The 18,704-nt window shown below is 41.6% G+C and overlaps 1 long non-coding RNA gene and 1 pseudogene across 2 annotated transcripts; both read right to left on the bottom strand.

The window, feature by feature from the left end:
* The window catches only part of LOC134615929 (NACHT, LRR and PYD domains-containing protein 14-like), an 851,239-nt pseudogene that overhangs the window by 736,207 nt on the left and 96,328 nt on the right, over positions 1 to 18,704 (bottom strand).
* Positions 5,785 to 13,257, bottom strand: LOC134616034 (uncharacterized). Of its 2 annotated transcripts, XR_010091392.1 has the most exons (4): positions 13,012 to 13,257; positions 10,104 to 11,968; positions 9,556 to 9,899; positions 5,785 to 7,054 (listed from the first exon to the last, which is right to left on the bottom strand). It is a non-coding gene; the product is annotated as an uncharacterized LOC134616034 (long non-coding RNA). The 2 variants fall into 2 exon arrangements; XR_010091391.1 differs by having other exon boundaries at positions 9,556 to 11,968.

Raw genomic sequence — 18,704 nt, 5'->3', positions numbered from 1 at the left:
AAGGTGTGAATACAACTGAAGTGCAAAACACAGTTCTGGATGAGTATGTGTGGAAAATGTAACATGGCTTGAGTGGTCAGTAAGACTGGAAAACCCCTAAAAACAATGCCGCCAGTCTACTCCTGATGTTCTCTGAGAACTCAGTGCAGATCAGAGGAACCCTCACAGACACGAATGACTTTAACATGCAGTTCCTATAATGGCCACTAGATGCTGCTGCCAGAAAAAGTAAAAAAACCCAAAAAACTCCATCACCTCTCTATAAATATGTAACCCCTAGCAGTTGATTGCACTTGTGTTTGTGATGATGTTTTTAGCATCAGTGAACATATTTTTAGAGAAATTACTTCCTGGCGTGGTTCAGCCTGCTGCTTAGAAGTGACCAGAACGGTGTCCTTATTCGCTGCTTCCTGTCCCACGTTTTAACTGGCTCTTCTTTAGATTCCTCCCCACTGGAACGCAAAGTGATTACCAGACAGAAAAGCAGCTAAAATAACGGTTTTGATAGATATTGCAATGGAAAGTGGGATTCACATGTGTGCAAAGACCTTAAAAACAAAATTCTCTGTCCTCCACATGACCCTGCAGAGTCTCTGTGTGTGTGTGTGTTTTTTTTAATATGTTGTCCTCTTGGTTGCACATCTCCGTGGGGAGATGTCTTTTGTCCTGTCTTCCTTTTCTCTCCCCAACCGGTCACAGCAGATGACCTCACCTCTCGCCTGGTTCTGCCAAAGGTTTCTTCCTGTTAAAGGGGAGTTTTTCCTTCCCACTGTCGCCAAAGTGCTTGCTCAGAGGGGGTTATATGATTATTGGGTTATTCTCTGTATGTATTATTGTAGGGTCTACCTATAATATAAAGCCCCTTGAGGCAGCTGTTGTTTTGGTTTGACGCTGTGTAAATAAAATGGAACTGAATTGAACAAACACACTTCTACCCACATTCAGTCTGTTAGAATCTGATCACTCTCGCCAAACTCAGACTTCTTCCCTGCAGAAATCCGAAATGCTGCAGCAGCATCGGGAATGTGGACAAACTTATGACTGGAAAGCACTGAAACACCAGGATTTCTGTGCTTTTTCTGCTTAAATGCACTAAGTTCAAATAGTTAAACAGGACCTGACTCTCTACAGCAGGGGTGTCGAACTGCAGGCCTCGAGGGCCGGTGTCCTGCAGGTTTTCGATGTGTCCTTGATCCAGCACAGCTTATTTGAATTGCTAAATTACCTCCTCAACATGTCTTGAAGTTCTCCAGAGGCCTGGTAATGAACTAATCATTAGATTCAGGTGTGTTGACCTAGGGTGATATCTAAAACCTGCAGGACACCGGCCCTCAAGGCCTGCAGTTCGACACCCCTGCTCTACAGGGCCTTACAGGCTCATTCATCTGAGGCTACATTGCAGTTTTTGATCTTGAGAAATTAAAAGGAATCAATGCTCAGGTTTATAGACACCAAGCTACTTCAGCTTGAAACCTGGTGAGCTTAGCTTGGGTTAGATGTTTGCACTTGTCTTTTAACCACATAAGACATGATGTGGTTAAAACCACTTTATTAAGAGATATCGTCTTGGATGAATTATGGCAAGTCAGCGTCTGGTTTTCGCAACACCACGGATCTGAGGATCTGAGGGTCTGAGAGTCTGAGTGATGGTGAAGGCCTCCTGGGACGTTCCTGTTCTGGGGTCGTGTGCAGCAGGTCGTAAACCGGTGTTTTTAAATGGGATCTGATGATTTACTGAGCATAAATCCTCGGCCTGGTCAGTTTAAAGATGTAAAGGCGGTCATTTTTATGCAGCTTTTAACACGAAAGGAAATTTAGCAGATGAAAGGAAACTGATGGAGATGTTCTTCCTGCGCTTTGCGATTTGCCTGCGCTGTCAAACCCTTAATGGCCCAAAGCTGTCACATTAACAGACATAACTCAGTGCAGGTATGACATGAATAATAAGTCCTGCTGATGAGATCTAACCAAATTCCGATCAGGTCATAACATAAATAATCCTTAATTTGCAAATTCTCAGAAAAAACAAACAAGAACCACAGAAAACCCAATTTATCTGTCAACCTTTGCCACAGAGTCCGGACATTAGTGTGTCAGAGCTGTTCTGGAAACACTTACACAAAGTATGAGTAACAGGTCAGACTGATTGTGGCTCATTGCTGTGACTCGAAACTGCAACGAGAAACTTTGACCTGAGACCAGACTGACGATAATAATGACGTGTGGCTTAAACGTGGTTCCTAAGGCTATTTGAACCATTTATCCAAAGCTTCCCGTGACATCTAGTGGACAGAATGTGGAACTACACCCAGAACACACCAGGGAGATCTACAGCAAATAAGAATGAAACTATTTGTTAGCAATGATAATAATAATAATAATAATAATAATAATAATAGTAATAATAATAATAATAATAATAATAATAATAATAGTAATAATAATAATAATAATAATAATAACAGCAACAACAACAACATGCTTCACTTTAAGGACAAGACACAGTCAGTGTGCTTAAACAATACACCAGAAGTAAAAATTAGTTGATTATTTTTGCCTCCATCTCTGGTTTCAAATCATTTGTAACTGATTGTAGTCACGTGATAACTTTATTAGTTTTGTGAGATCTTGTACAAGTGAACTAAAAGAAGAGTACTTTTTTGCCAGATGTTGCTGTACTTGAATAAGTTTTGATGGGAAGTATGTAAAATATACCCGGGGACGTGACAGTGCACGTTAACCTTCTGGTAGCAGTTTCTCAAAGATGCATCAAGGTTTGGGTTTCGACGTCTGAATGTGTTTGTGAACACCTCAGTGGTTTATCTGTGCAAAATACAGGTCCGAAAATATTCATTTGAGTCCCTCATACAGATATGAAACATATTTTGGTTCAGTGGTGTAGGTCACTAACAAATTTGTGATGAATGAATTTATCAATTAATTTTTATGGACAGGATTTCTAGGCGCAGCCAAGTGGCGGAGGGGTCAGAAGCTCATCTCTGCTTTTCGCGGATGATGTGGTTCTGTTGGCTTCATCGGGTGAAGGCCTCCAGCTCGCACTGGAACGGTTCGCAGCCGAGTGTGAAGCAGCGGGAATGAGGATCGACAGACGGATTGGTGCTGCGGCCGCAGTGATGCGGACGCTGCACCGGTCCGTCATGGTGAAGAGAGAGCTGAGCGTAAAAGCGAAGCTCTCAATTTACCGGTCGATCTACGTCCCTACCCTCACCTATGGCCACGAGCTGTGGGTAGTGACCGACAGAACGAGATCGCGGATACAAGCGGCGGAAATGAGCTTCCTCCGAAGGGTGGCTGGCCTCTCCCTTAGAGATAGGGTGAGAAGTTCAGCCATCCGGGACGGGCTCAGAGTAGAGCTGCTGCTCCTCCACATCGAAATGAGCCAGCTGAGGTGGTTCGGGCATCTGATAAGGATGCCTCCTGGGCGCCTCCTGGGTGAGGTGTTCCGGGCATGTCCCACAGGGAGGAGGCCCCGGGGCAGACCCAGGACACGCTGGAGAGATTATATCTCTCGGCTGGCAGGGGAATGCCTTGGTATTCCCCCGGATAAGCTGGAAGAGGTGGCTGGGGAGAGGGAGGTCTGGGCTTCTCTGCTTAGGCTGCTGCTCCCGGGACCTGGACCCGGATAAAGCAGAAGAAGATGGATGGATGGATGAAATTATCAATCCATCTTCTCCAGCTCCTTCGGGGAAACAGCGTCCCCCCTCTTGGTAGGAACACCTGCACTGTGGAGGAGCAGTGGCTCTACTTTCTCTGATGCTGCTCCCTGCCACCCTTCAGGGGGAGCTCGTTTCCATGAAAATACCTAGATTCAAATTACACAAAGCAAACCGGACAGAAGGCGTTTTACAGTTCAACAGCAACTTCGCTGAAAAGAAGCAGAAAGAAACTGGCTGCAGGAATGCATTTAAACCACTCGATGGCAGCAGAGTTCTCCTCACGTCACAACATGAAGCCATAACTCCAAAAGATGACTTTAATCTCCAGAAAATGTCCTCAGCACACTTCACAGCTAAAACATCTACCTCGGGGACTTCATGCTCTTTTAGAGGAATTTATTTACAAACAATAAGCTAATGCATTTTACAGCTCTTTAAAATAGAAATAAAAACTTGCACAAATCACGTGTGCAAACAAATCGTTGTGTGTTTCCAAGCTGACAAAGTCAGAGGCTGCCTGCCTTTAAGCTGTAGTCTGTTCGTAGTTCTAATGATTGTTTATTTGAATTCCTGGAGTTTCAGTTTATCCCGGCCAGTTCCGTGTTCTTTTGTGAGTCACTTCCTAGTTTTGGTCACCTGTGCTTTTAATTGTTTAACTTCTCTTGACTCATTATTCCTAACTTGTGATTCCCACCTGTTTTCCCCTACACTATCTACCTTCTGTTGGCTATTTATTGTCCGAGTCTCCTCTTTGCTGCAGAGCAATGCCGTCCCACATTGCTCCGTGTTTCCTGGTTCCTGGTTTTTAGTTTTCCTGGCCCTGTTTTCTTGTGTATTTTTGAACTTTACAGCAATAAAGCTGCACTTCACTCTCTGCTTCTCCAGTCTAGCATTTGGGTCCTTATCCCTTACTTGATCATACTTTAAACGTCTTTCCTCCAAGCTCCAAAACAGTTTCCACTCAACATCATCAGTGCTGCAGATTTGTCCAAATGTAAACTGCATTTAAACAGAATCACTAGGAGACAAATGATGGTTAGACTGTAGAGCTGCTCTTCAATTTCCACATTAAACATCCCGCTTTAAAGCTTCCTCTGACGAGGAGTTTAAGGTTCCACCAGCTGTGATTCCTGCAGAACATGACGTTCATTCTGCACATGCTGGGCAGCTTTCATCTAATCTCTGTGTGTTATTATTCACCACGTTATTCAAACAACAAAAGATTGACTGTCAATAAAAAACACACCTGAGTGCAAAGGTGTGACCAAAGTCAGACCCACCCTGGATACTGGGGTCATTTTTTAACTGCTAGAGTTTCAGTTTGGTTATGTCTAAGCACCAAAGATACCAAAACATGGTGGTTTGGGTTAAAATAAACCCCTTATGATGATTAGCACATGCACTTATTCATAAGACTGCACAAAGTGACAGAAGACACAAACGTCGACTGCTTTAATTCTTTTAAACCAGGAGAGGTTGATTGTTATTACTGTTAATCGAAGCTCATGCAGTATTATTCGAGCAGAGCCGTGAATGACAAACTGATCTGCGTGTGTGTGAGAGAAAGCTGCCTGATGAAGAGCAACGCTGAAAATAAACTGACCTCTGGCCCGACAAATCTGACACCCTGTATACACATGTGCGCACGCACACACACACACACGGTTTTCCATTTGTCCTGAACTCAGAGACCCTCTGAGCAGATCAGTGTGTGCCTGCTGAAGTCTATATTCAATTATACAGACAGACGGGGACAGAAGCAGGTAGAGAGACAGTTTCCATGGCTGGTTTTATATTTAGGGGTTTAAACCCTCAAGGGAAGGTAAAATATTTGACTGAGACCAGAACGCACAAACTCCACTGGTCACTCGGAACGTCAGAGCCAATACTGAGTTGAATAGTTTTGTATCTGCGATGAAACACTGAGACAGAAAGTAGACAGCATAGTTTTGTGCTGCAGAAAAGCATGGCTGCTTCTAATATTACAATGCATTCAGATTACAATGGGTTTGGAATTGGTTTAGATTGGGACAAAGGTTATAAGATATCTAACCTTTAAGGGCTTTTTAGTTTAACTTTTGTATTTAGTAAGCAAAAAAAGCAGGCGACCACATACAAATAAGTTTTGAGCTGCTCTTAAAAAGTTTTCACAGATCTCAAATGTAATGGTAGTTCCAGTGTAGAATGAGGAACCACCAACAGGTTCCATCGGTGACCCGTTCCTGTTCCACAGTTTCCAGCCCCTCTAAGTAAAAGAGAGTTCTGGGGTCAGTTTTGGTTCAGAATGGGTGTAAATAGCTATACGGAAGAAATATAATGGGGTTAAAATGTGTTTACAGATTGCAGGAAGGGCTGCGCTGTATCATATCATCACATCAAGGGTTTAAACTCAGATAAAGGCTGGGAATAATGGGTTAAGAAACGTGTACGGAGTCATGTTGGGGGTTGAATTGATTAGCTTTGGTATAGAATACATATAAAGAGGTTATGGTATCAATTTAATGGCATTAAAATGGTTTTAGAGGAAGAAAGAGGAAGAGCACAGAGGAGGTTCATGGATGTAGTGAAGGACATGCACAGGGTTGGTGTGACAGAGGTGGATGCTGGGATAGGTGATGGAGGCAGTGATTCATTTATTTATTTATTTATTTATTGGGTTTTTTTGCCTGTCCCGTTTGGTTCTTTTGCCATCAGAATTATTGTCTAAAGGCAAAGAAAGATGCCCAACGGATTTACTTTACCAAATGGACCAACCCAGCCTTGCCGTATTGGTCTATTTGATTCACCTTTGCTTTTATTGTTTATTTTATTTTATTTTATTTTCACTTTGCTAAACACGGGACAGACTTGACTGGGGAAAAGAAAGGGGAGAAAGAAAGAGGGAAAGAAAAACAGCAGGGAAGAGGAACGGTGATAAAGGGCAAAAAACCAACAAAACAAACAGACAAAAAATACATATATCAATCACCTGGATCACCTGTTGAGAAAGAAAAAAGAGAAAACAAGCAACAAAAAAAAGAGAGCAATATAATAAACAACATCATCGTGATGATCTATGTGAATATAACAGTAAATACTAAATATCGAATTTTATTGTGCAGCACATAAGATCGACAGCGCACAGTGTGCTTTGAGGTAGCAGCCAAAAAGGGTGTAGTTTGTGTGTGTGAGCACCCGTGTGTACACTTGTGAGCATGAGCATGCTTGTATTTAAAAGGTTCCTTCATGTAATGATCTGCTAGAGGGTGTGGGGAGCCATAGTCCCGTCCTCCAGGGCATGAAGCAGGTATGGAGGAGATCCAGGCTCCAGACATCCAGAGGCCCCAAGAGCAAAGGAGACTAAGGAAGACCAACGGAGGGGCAACCGTACCACTATCCTGGAAAGACCGGAGGAGAGCCCCAGTGATTCATTTAAAGACCACTAAAAGAAGCAGCTCAGTGCAAACTGAGAGAATGGAATGTTTCTTTTTTTTATCTTTTTTAATAGTTTTTTTTATGACTTTTGTGAGAATGTACTTAATTTCACTTTGCATGTTGCATGTTACAGTCATAATAAAGATATTCTCTTTTATGCTATTCCTTAACTCTTAGCTTAGACCTCATTCTTTCAGTGATCACCCAGAGCTTGTAACTGCAGCTGAGCCACAGGTGAGGGCTGGTGTGCAGGTCAGCTGGCGAACTGAAAGCTTTTCTTGCAGCTCTTTCTTCATCTGAATTACTGCTGGTGCTGAAATCCAATGCCACACTTTTACTCCACCTTTCCAGCCTTGGGAACAAGATCCATCCAAACTATTCAACTCTGTGCAGTGCAAACCTTCACCTCTATTGAATTACTTGCGTCACATGAGCCACGCCGGATGCACACATCAGGGGGCGCTGCAGAAAGAGGTGAGCAAGCATCTACCAAGGTTAGGGTTTGTTCTGCATGAATTACATTTTGGGGTAATGGGATTCAACAGATTCAGATTAGATTCAGTTATCATGGTTACACTGGAAATAAGAGGGTTTTACAGTAGTATGAATGGTTAGTTACCATGGCAACGGCAGGACAGTGGTCACTGCACTGGCGTCTGTTCAAGTGTAAGAGCCGTTACTAATCCTCATCTGACTTGAATCAGCTAACTCTACTTTTCTCTCCCTTTTGTCTTCATAATGTAGGTCTGTGGGTCAGAGACACCCCACCTTCCCCACCTGCTCATTTATCAGCCCAGATCATGCTGGGAGAGCTGGAGGGGTCGGGGTGGGGGGGGCTGCAGAGTCATCTTTCTGACATCTACTCATATTTCTGCCTGCAGAGCGTCTGCATCTAGGATCAGTCAGGATGAAGCTCACATATACACCAGCTGTTTGTCCCAAAGCAGAATGTAAAGACCCTAAAATACAGTGATGGGAATAACGGCGTTACAAGTAACGGCGTTACTAACGGCGTTACTTTTTTCAGTAACGAGTAATCTAACTAATTACTATTCCTATCGTTACAACGCCGTTACAGTTACTAACAAGAAAATGCGGTCCGTTACTATTTTTCAACAAACAGACGGTTGAAGCTGTGTTCAGCTTACCGCATCTTATATCAGCTGCAGGAAGTAGCTGACTACGTAAGTAATCTGGGTGCTACAGCTTTAAGTAGCTGCGCGCGCTCCCGCGGACGGCAATCACGATCACTGTCTAGCACAACACCTGGAGCTAAGGGGGCAAAACAATCGCATGAGTGCTGCTGTTTGACTGAGGAAGAATAAAGTAGGCGTGGTAAGTCAATCACATGACCACTTAAAGACAAAGCAACAAGGTGACATATACCAGTTTTTAAATTGTGTTGATAGGCCACGTAAAACCAGAGACATGATAAACAATATATACGCGGCGTTTTTACCTCAATAGTTTTGCCACGTTAGCGCTAGCAAGCATTCTCTGCTTATGAGCAAAAAACAAAACAAAACAGGAAGTTTTAGGAGTGACGGCGAGAGAGAGAGAGAGAGAGAGAGCAGAAAGAGAGAGAGAGCGAGTTTTGAGATGTGAGAGATTTGTGACGTTTAGCGTGTTTGGAGTGTGTAGTTCATGTGTTGTCTTGTGTAGTTAGTGTGTAGTGTTGTGGATAGTTTTGTGTTGTGTGTTAGAACAATGAGGCGACTGCTGTCTCCAGGTAGAAACAGGAGTGATACACCTGCTGCTGTCAGACCTGCAGGTATCAGGCTGTGATGTTCTCCTTTATAGTGGACAGAAATTATGTTTTTGGAGTGGCACAAATAATTTGTGGCATCTTATTGAAGAACAGCTGATTGTTCTGTAAATAGTTTGAAATGGTTATTTTAAAAAAGGGTAAAAGGTAAATGGATGCAAATAAATTTGTTGTTTGCAAAACTTGTGCATAGGATTTTAAAATTGACAATTAATATTTGCATTTAAAGTTATGAAATATGATTCATTAAACATGTTTGTGGTTGTTACAGTAAAAATATAACTTTTTCTACTCTGATTTTATGGTTTTTGTCTGATTTTAGATCAATTCTGGTTATACAGTTTGTCAAAATGAAAACATGACTGTAAATTCAGACACGTGATGTTGTGCTAAAAAGAAAGATACCAAACAAGGCAAAGTAAATAGTTTTTAAAGGTAAAATGTGGAGGGAAAATCAAGAGTAGCAAAAAAATGGCCAATTATACCCTGGACCCCAGAGGGTTAAACGTTCTTTGTTTTTTTTAAAGTAACGCAATAGTTACTTTTCCAAGTAATTAATTACTTTTAGAATATTGTAACTCAGTTACTAACTCAGTTACTTTTTTGAAGAAGTAACTAGTAACTATAATTGAATTACTTTTTCAAAGTAACTTGCCCAACACTGCTAAAATACAACATGGAGGCAGAACCTGAACTCACGGCTGATTTAAGGAGAGAAAACATCCTGTTGGAGGTCATCATTGTTCTGCTCAGAAACAGGAAATGGTCTGAAAGGTGAAACAGCGTTGTTAGGTTGAAGATTATTAAATACAAAATTACATCCAGTATGTAAAATACATTTCAAAAAGTGCATAAAGCAGGTCATGCCCGAGGATCGACTTACTTTTCTTAAACTTAAACTTAAACTTACGCACTACCCTGTCCTTCCCTTTAATCTTATGTGTGCAGGAAAGCGTGTTTCTGGTAGTCCGTGGACTGTGTGCTGATGCCCAGGTCACTGTGCACATCCACTAGATGTTGACATGTTCCAGTCTGAACCTCACCTAGTTTAAGTGAAAGGTCTGATCAGAAAAATCCAAGAAGGAATTCATGAAGTTTAAAAACCTGGTTTCCATTTTTCCAATCTCTGGTTCAGGGTGATTTTCTTGGTCATGTTGAGACTGCTTCTTTCTTCAGTTCTCTGATACTCACACTCTGCTTACTGTGATTTCACAACACCACAAACTTCTGCAGAATACAAACATTACCTCTTGTTTAGAAACACAGCAGTATTTCACTTAAAGGATCATTGCTGCTGATGAGAGCTGGGAATCCAGATAGAAGTTAGATGTTTTCCTAGTTTTTATCTGAAGATTCCAGCTTCCAAGTCTGAGAGAAGTGAGACCAGGAGAATGGCTGCTGTGCTTCAAGAATTCATTCCTAGGATGAGCCCTTCAAAGTTGATTTCTTCTGTAGAGTCTGAGAACATTCAGAGGAAACGATCTGATCTGTGCAGGCATGACACCATCCCTCATCGAACTTTGCTTGGGCGGGTACTCCTTCACTAGCCAGCCTCGGACGTCTGGTCGAGGAGGGGATCTTGCTGTGGTGTATCGAAGTCGGATCTATTGTCGCTCATTAATGGTCAAGAATTTTTCGTCGTTTGAACAGCTGGTTAAAATTGGAAATAAAGATCTGTGTTACTGTGCTGTAGTGTATCATCCACCTGGAATAAATGGTCAGTTCTTAAAGGAGTTCAGTGACTTTTTATCTTCCACCCTGAAGCTGTCCAGACTGGTTGTAATTGGGGATTTTAACATACACATTGATGATGACTCGGACCTCTTTGCCAGAGGTTTTTTTGGCATCATAGGCTCCTTTCATTTTACACAGCATGTGTCTGGCCCCGCATATACCAAAGGACACACACTGGTCCCTCTCTCCTTTTCTAGTCTTGCCTGTCTCTAATGATGTTGATCTTTTTAATAGTCATTGTCTCTCTATTTTAGATCATATTTGTCCTGTTAAATCCAGATTAGCTCCTGTCTTAAAATCATCCCCCTGGATAAACGAAAGCATTTGCTGCTTAAAGCGTGCATGTCGTAAAGTGGAGCGTTTGTGGAGAAAAACTCAGTTACAGGTTCATCTTCTTCATTTAAAAGACCTTTTAGCTTCTCTTAACACTTCAGTTCGAAATGCAAGGGCTGCCTATTTCTCTGACTTAGTCTCAAAGAGCTGAGGTAACCCCAAGGTACTTTTTGATGCCATTAGTGATATTGTTGCTCCTGCTCCACCTGCTGTCCCAATTTCATCGAATGATGACTGTGAAAACTTTCTTTCGTTCTTTGTTGGAAAAGTTAACAAGGTGAGGAACGATATCTCTCCTTCTGTGTACCTCTTATCTGCTCCAAATTCTTTTAGGCCTGTTACTTTAGAAAGGTTTTTACCAGTGTCCTTACCTGAGGTGGTCAAATTAGTTGATTCAATTAAATCGTCCTCCTGCCCTCTTGATGTTTTATCTGGACCTTTGTTTAAAAAGGTCTTTCAGTCCACTGGTCCTAGTGTGCTTACAATGCCTCTCTGCTTTCTGGTCAGGTCCCTGTTTTTTGTAAAAGCGCTGTTATTCACCCACTGGTAAAAACAACAACAACAACCAAACTTGATGCTTCTCTGCTTATCAACCATAGACCTATCTCAAAATTACCATTTATTGCCAAGATTTTAGAGAAGGTTGTGGCCAAGCAACTCACAGTGGTTTTTGATGCAGATAACATTCTTGATCATTTCCAATCTGGTTTTCGTAGAGCTCATTCCACCGAAACTGCAATTCTTAGAGTGTCCAGTGATATATTGATGAATTATTATGCCGGCGAGTGCACTGTTTTACTGTTGTTGGAACTGACCTCTGCCTTCGATACTGTCGGCCATCATATTCTGTTAGACTAAAACACTGGGTGCACATATCAGGAACTGCTTTGGAGTGGTTTAAATCCTATCTGTGTGAACAATCCTTCTCTGTGGCTACCTCCAAGTTCATGTCCTCTCTCACTTCTCTTGCCTATGGTATGGCACAAGGTTCTGTCTTGGGTCCCGTATTGTTTTTGTTGTGTTTACTCCCTCTTCAGGATCGCCGCTATAAAAATGATGGGACAAACGGGACAGGCAAAATATAATAATAAATAAGCTATGAAAAAAGAAAAATTAATACAGTTATACAAACTACGATTAATGAGATAAAAGGCTTGGCGGAACTAATTCTCCAACTGGGTAACATCAAACTGACTGTAGAAGAAGAACAGGACATTAGAATAAGTGTTAAAACCAGACACATGCACTATATGGACAAAAGTGTTGGGCCATGCCTCCCGATCTTTGCCACAGATGTGTAAGATCAAACATTAAGCCACGCCGTCTGCGTTTGCAGAGATCTGCTAAGAAACAGCTTGTTCTAAATAGTGTGGTGCTGTAACAGGATGCTATGCTGAGGTGTGCAGTGCGATAAAGCTGCCAGCGTTGTCTGGCATTAACATCAGCACAAAAACTGACTGCTGGGAGCTTCATGTGTCAGCAGCTCTATATAGCTTAAAAAGCACAACCTACACCAAGGTCAGTGCCATTTTTTGTCATTTTAAATAAAGCTCCTCCTCTCCTGCATGTGTGAAACTTGTGCCCAGTAGTTTTTATGTAATCTTTCTGATAAACATCAGCAATGAGATTCTTTGTCTCTCGTCTGGGCAGAAACATGATGCAGGAATGGCATGTGGGGTAGTTTCTTCGTCGCTCCACAGAGAAATTTGATGTTTTTATTTCGCTTCTCGTTTTTCCGGAGCAGCAGCATAAGTTTCAGTAGACGTCATTATCTGCCACATCTGTTCCCATCGCACTTTCATTAACGCTCAGACAGTTTCATCACAGCCAAAAGCTGTTTGGATAATTTCATGCAAAGTATCTGAAAACAGCTGGATTGAAACCCAAATCTAAAGGCCTAAAAGCTGAAGCAGTTGAAAAGAGGTGGAAACAGAGACAACAAAAGAATTTTCAGCGAGCCATGAACGTCATGCACGAACAGCTGCTGCATTGTTGAGTATGCCGTCTGTTTGGGTGAACATTTGTACAGTAGGTGATATTAATTTAGACCCATAATCCTTTTCAGCAAGTCACAGCCTATCAGATTACCTGTGTGTGTGTGTCTGTGTGGCCTTCATGACCTCCTGCAGAGTCCTGAGCCACATCCAGTTTTAAACAGACGCCCAGACACTCTTCTTTATATGGTTCCTGCCGCAGCCACGTCTGGCTCGTCAGGCTTGAAACAAAAACAACAGAGTCTAGATTGACCTCCATCGCCACATCCCTGCTCGCCAACTCAGAGACGTTCACTGACTCAGCAGCCACTCTGGGAAACTGTGACGGAGGTTTCAGCCTCGTCTGTCTCACATGGAAGATAATCAACATGTGTAAAGTTCCATGTGTCTTGTAAGCTGCCCGTTAATCCAGACATAAGGCTGTAAACACTGAACAATGTGGTATGCAGTCCTGTGATGTTTCGATAAGAATTGATTGAGCAATAAACAGAACAAAGTCCAAAAATATGAGCAATAAGAGAGGGTTAGAATGAAAAATTAAAATGGACAAACATAACTCCTTTTAGGTCATTTCTTAGCATTTTGAGTCAACTTTAAAATATCACATATTTCACCATAAATGAAGTAAAACAGGGCTTAGTCATTATTTAGGGAACTGTACAGTCTGTGTTTTTCCCATTCGCTTCAGTAGTGTTTTGAATGCTGTGATGTCACTGCTGTCTTCTGTTTCTTATGCATGCCAGCTGCACTGTGTAATGCACAAACACGTACCTGCTGACTCACCTGTACCTCTCACTTTGCTTTTCCGACTACCACCAACTCTGATTGGCTGATCTGGCGGAGTGGGCGGGTCCAGGTAAACAATGCCACGTTTATTTTGGAGATTAATCCGACGGCTGAGATGGTGAGTCACTTCCCTCCTTCTCATCCTGATCCTCTCAAGCACCTGTCGCCTCCAGCAAAGAGAGACTCGTCACTCAGGGTGAGACCGAGCTCCTCTTAACTCACCTGTCACACCTGAGAACCTTTAATTAACAATCACTAATATTTTATAACTTCGTTTTGAGGTTGTCAGGGTGTGAAAAATGTGACTCCTGGTGAGTCATTAATAAACGTTCCCAAGTTTTCAACGTGCTGATGAACAGTTTAGACCTGAGATGTCTATTGGAACTGAATCCATGAGTCAGTCAATGACTAACATGATCAAAAGCACCTGCAAAGATTTGGACAATCAGTTATAAATTTAAGTACTTATCTTGCAGTAACCATGTGGTGAAAAAGGTAAAAATGAGAGTAATTCTCCGTTATTCAATGTTTGGGAATCACATGTTGTAGTTCTTCAAAGCCAGTGATGTCACCGGTATTTGTATAAGGTGTTGACTGGCGTTGGCGTTGTGATACCAAATCCCACGAACAAACACTTTTGTTCGATAGCGCATCAAAGGACTCGGTGGCACCTCAGTAAGGTGCCACTCCTGTCAAATAAGAACAGGAAACTGAGCCTAGAATTCACACAGACTCACCAAAACAGGGCAACAGAAGATTGGAAAAAGTTGTCGGGTCTTGAGTCTTGATTTCTGTTGTGACATAATATTGTCAGAATTTGGTGTAAACAGCATCAAAGCATAGATCCATCCTGCCTGGTATCAAGAGTTCAGACTGCTATTGGTGTAATGGTGTGGACGATATTTTCTCAGTGCACTTTGGGCCTTTTAGTACCAGCTGAGCATCATTTAAAATGCTACAACCTACCTGAGTATTGTTGCTGACCATGTCCATCCATGCCCATCCTAAGACCTTTTCTCCTTGGTCTGGCTACAGTGCTGAAAAGAAACCTGGAGTTGTTCCTGTTTTACTCATGCAGCGACAAATAATAAGACATCCCAGCTTTAACCTTTTCTTTAAAATAAATAAATAAATAAATACAAAGATCTTGAGTGTACTGCCTTTGCCTCTTTAGCTTGCAGCTTGTCTGCTTTCAGGTGTGTTGAGAATTATATCAGGGAGTCGAGCATCTCTGCTTTGTTGTTCTCTTTTTCAGAGGAGCCACAGGATCGTACACGGGGAGGATGAAACACTATTAAAAAGATAAACGTTATTTCCACAGAGGTCAATTAAGTACCTGCTCTACATTGTGCTGGCACATGGCACTGAAGATGATAACAGTGGAGGAATCACTTTCTTAAACTTAGAGCACTTTTAGAAAGACATCTACTGTAGTGACATTCATTCAAATGTATTATTGTAATGGTGTGTGTTGTATTTTCCTGTTACAATTTCCATGCTCAAATCATGCATGTCACAAAGCTCAAAACTGGTTTCTTGAACATGACAATGAGTTTTTTATACTGAAATGACCTTCATAGTCATCAGATCTAAATATAGTAGAGCACCTTTGGAACATAGTAGATGTGCAGTGTGATGCTATCATGCCAACATGGGCAAACATCTCTGGGGAATTTTTCCACCAAGAATTAGAGCAGCTCTGAAGGCAAGGGGGTGGTCTAAACTGGTACTAGCACAGTGTACCTATGAAAGTAGATGGTGAAGGTATATATAACCTGGAAAAAACATGCAAGCCCAAGACGCAAAATTGTCTTTTGGATTTTTATTCTGAACACTAAAGAAAATGGAGCTCAGTCAATAAGAAAAATGAGATTTAAGTTATCAGCCTGCTGTCAGTGAGCGAAAAGTCGATCTTTCACATGCTTTAGTTTGTTTTGAGCAGCAACCCCTCCCACATGGTGATATAACTGTTTAAAGTTTATCCAGAATGCACGTTAAGTTTTGAATTATGAGGAAACCACTCAAACATCCAGGGTACACCGTGATTTGAGTCCATTTCAAAGTAAATAAAGAGAAAACCAAGCATCAAAACTTCCACAAAATTTTGATTTCTGGTTGACTTCCAGTTGCATTAGGGCTTCTCTGAACACCTGCCTTTGAGCCAGGCAGCAGCTGCTCCTGCAGGGCTTCTTTGAGACATTAGCATGTTAGCCTGTTGCTACAGCTGCTATAATTAGCAGCCATGTCCTTCCTGCTAATCTCCCCCTGCAGCCTTAAACAGAGCACAGCTGCTCCAATCACATGGTTGTACTTCGTTACCATGGCAAACTAATTATCTTGTTAATGACAGGCGAGAAAGAAGAAGTGTCAAAAATAGGAAATCTGTGTGCATGAGCGCAGATGTGACAACCTCTGTGTGTGTTTAATATCATTATGGGGACAAACATGCTTTCTGGGGACATGGTGATGAACTCAAACTTAACTTTTAAAGAGTCTACATGGGTGTACTGTGAAAGACCTGGAGACGAACGAGCCACGTCCTCAGAATGAACGAGGATGCCATTAGAGAGGTGGGCAAGCAAAGACTAGAAAGACCAAAGCAGACAGAGAAAGGCAGCTGAAGAGGAGATAAAGCAATTGGGTTTTATGTGGGCACCTATTGGGAGGCTGGCTAAGGAAACGCCTAATGAGCAATCGGAGTAATGGGTGAAACCGACTTCTGATTTCATTGGGAACTTGCAGAACAGCCAACTGTAAAGACTGAGAACATGACTCTGGGGAGAAGAGTTGAAAAGAGGCTCTGTCTATTGGTGGACGTTTTTGAACCTCATTGTGTGTTTCTTCTGATCGTTTGTGGACATTGTGTGCACAGCTGGTTAAAAGGATTGGCTCCATAGCCATTTCCTTTGTAGAGTTCACTGGGTATAACTAAGCTTTTGTTAGACTTCAAGCATCCATCAGTTGGTATTAACTTGCCAACTACTTTTACTACTACTGTCAGGCAGCCTGTTTCAGATTAGAAAGTTCTTAACAAGAAAACCTGTAACAACCAAAAACCAACACATACTGTTACTTGGTGAAAAGAAATATTTCACACTTCAGACATTTTGTGCCCTTTGTTAAATTACAGCCTAACAAAGACATAGTTTCTGTTTGTGCTGCATATTTCCTCGTTCTGTGGAAATGTGTCTCGTGTGTCCCACACCCAGCAGCAGGTTACAGAGTCTAAATGCATCTTTTCTGGAAGCATTTCGACATCAATAATCTGTGTGGTGTAAAAATCCCCCAAAAAAGCGTCCAGCTACCAGAGGGCAGGAACAGCTGTGCTTTCAGTGAACATGCTCGTGATTCTGCTGAGTCACGAGGGAGGCAACAATGGGAAAAATGTCCAATCTTTACACCTTGTTGGACACGCCCATTGATTGTTACTGGAAAGTTACAGCTCTGTTCATGCCAAGAATGCCTTTAAGGTTTTAAAAACTGAGCCTAAAGTGCACTTGAGACCCAATATTACAAAAAGGAACAAAGGAATTGCTAAGATTTAAACACCTGTCCTGTCAGGCAGTTGTAGCAAGCAGAAGCATGTTCTGAATAGTTTGTTGTGCCAAACACATTTGCTTTCCAAAGAGAAGCATTAAAAACAGTCACCCTCTATCGTCCTTATGGTAATGTGTTTATATTACTCTGAGCTGTGTCGCTAGCTACCAGATAGCATATCATTAATGAGGTTTTCCAGTCATGTGACTACTTACCACACATCAATAATTTTTTTGTCCACTATTTTGGACATGAAACCGTGTGGAGTTAAGTTAATAAAGGCCCAATCACAGACTCCAAGAGTCCAGTCTGCAACCATCTGGCAACCACTTCTCGCTAGAGAAGAAAATACTTTTGATTGCTTTAGTTGACTAATCTGAACATACTCAGAAACTATTCACTGAGCAGGAGTGAAACTGGAATTGATAACATTTAAAATAATGCTGAGGATCACATTTTACTTTGAAAAGTAAGTTTTCTTCCATACAAATTACAGATGACCGATCGGCATCCAGTCAAAATCTTTGCAGAATTAACCAATACTGCCAAAGGTTCTACTATTTTAGGCACTAAAGCTCTCTAAGAAGCATGTTGGTTTCATTTTTTCCCCAGACAAAAAAAACAAACAAACAGCCAGTAAATAGTTAATTAATGTTGATTAGTTATCATAGATCCTCTTGTTTAATGTGAATTTGGAGGTTTGACGGGTTTTTATGAAGGTAAATTAGATATTTTGGTCCAACAGAGTAAAACATGAGAAGTACCGTACTGGTTTTAGGCAACAATAATGGTCATTTCTGAGCTTTCTGATCATTTGTATACATGAAAATTCAATTAATTATTAATATCAGGTGCATTTTGGATGAAAACTATTACTTTGTGTGAAGGACCTCCAGTAACTACAGGCTCTAAAAATAGTTCTGTTCAGTCTCTACAAGGCCACAGAACAGAGGATCTGATGGCTGATATTATGAAGAGGAGGGGTAAATCTTCTCTTAACTTGCTGCTTCTTGGCATCTGTCCTTCACATGGCTCTCATGGATTCTCATAAGTAAATTTATATGTAAATAAAGACTATTTTTGACACCTATAACACCTTCACATCCTGTGTGTGCTGTATTCTAACACTTTGTGTTGTCGGCGCTAATCTAAACAGCGCTAATAACGCCGAGGTGGTTGCCATGACAACATGCCTCACCGTTTCCTGGCTCCTTGTCGCATGTGATGTCACATCCTCCTCCTTGAAAACTCTGCATTCATTAGTACTTTGGAGACTGTGTTGTCATGGCAACCCCCTTCTAATCTCCTAGCTTCCTCCACAGACTCCTGCAAGTCATTAAGTGTCTGATGGATTTCTACCTGAGATGAAAGAAGAGGAGAAACATTCAAACTCCAAGCTGAATTGTTCTCTGTTTCCAGACTGGAATAAAAAGTTTGTATAATTCTAACTAGCTTGAAACAGAT

This window comes from Pelmatolapia mariae, linkage group LG17 (genome assembly GCF_036321145.2).
Source record: "Pelmatolapia mariae isolate MD_Pm_ZW linkage group LG17, Pm_UMD_F_2, whole genome shotgun sequence".
In the NCBI taxonomy this organism is placed as follows: domain Eukaryota; kingdom Metazoa; phylum Chordata; class Actinopteri; order Cichliformes; family Cichlidae; genus Pelmatolapia; species Pelmatolapia mariae.
Note: the sequence above shows the minus strand (reverse complement) of the source record. Positions and strands in the feature narration are given on the sequence as shown.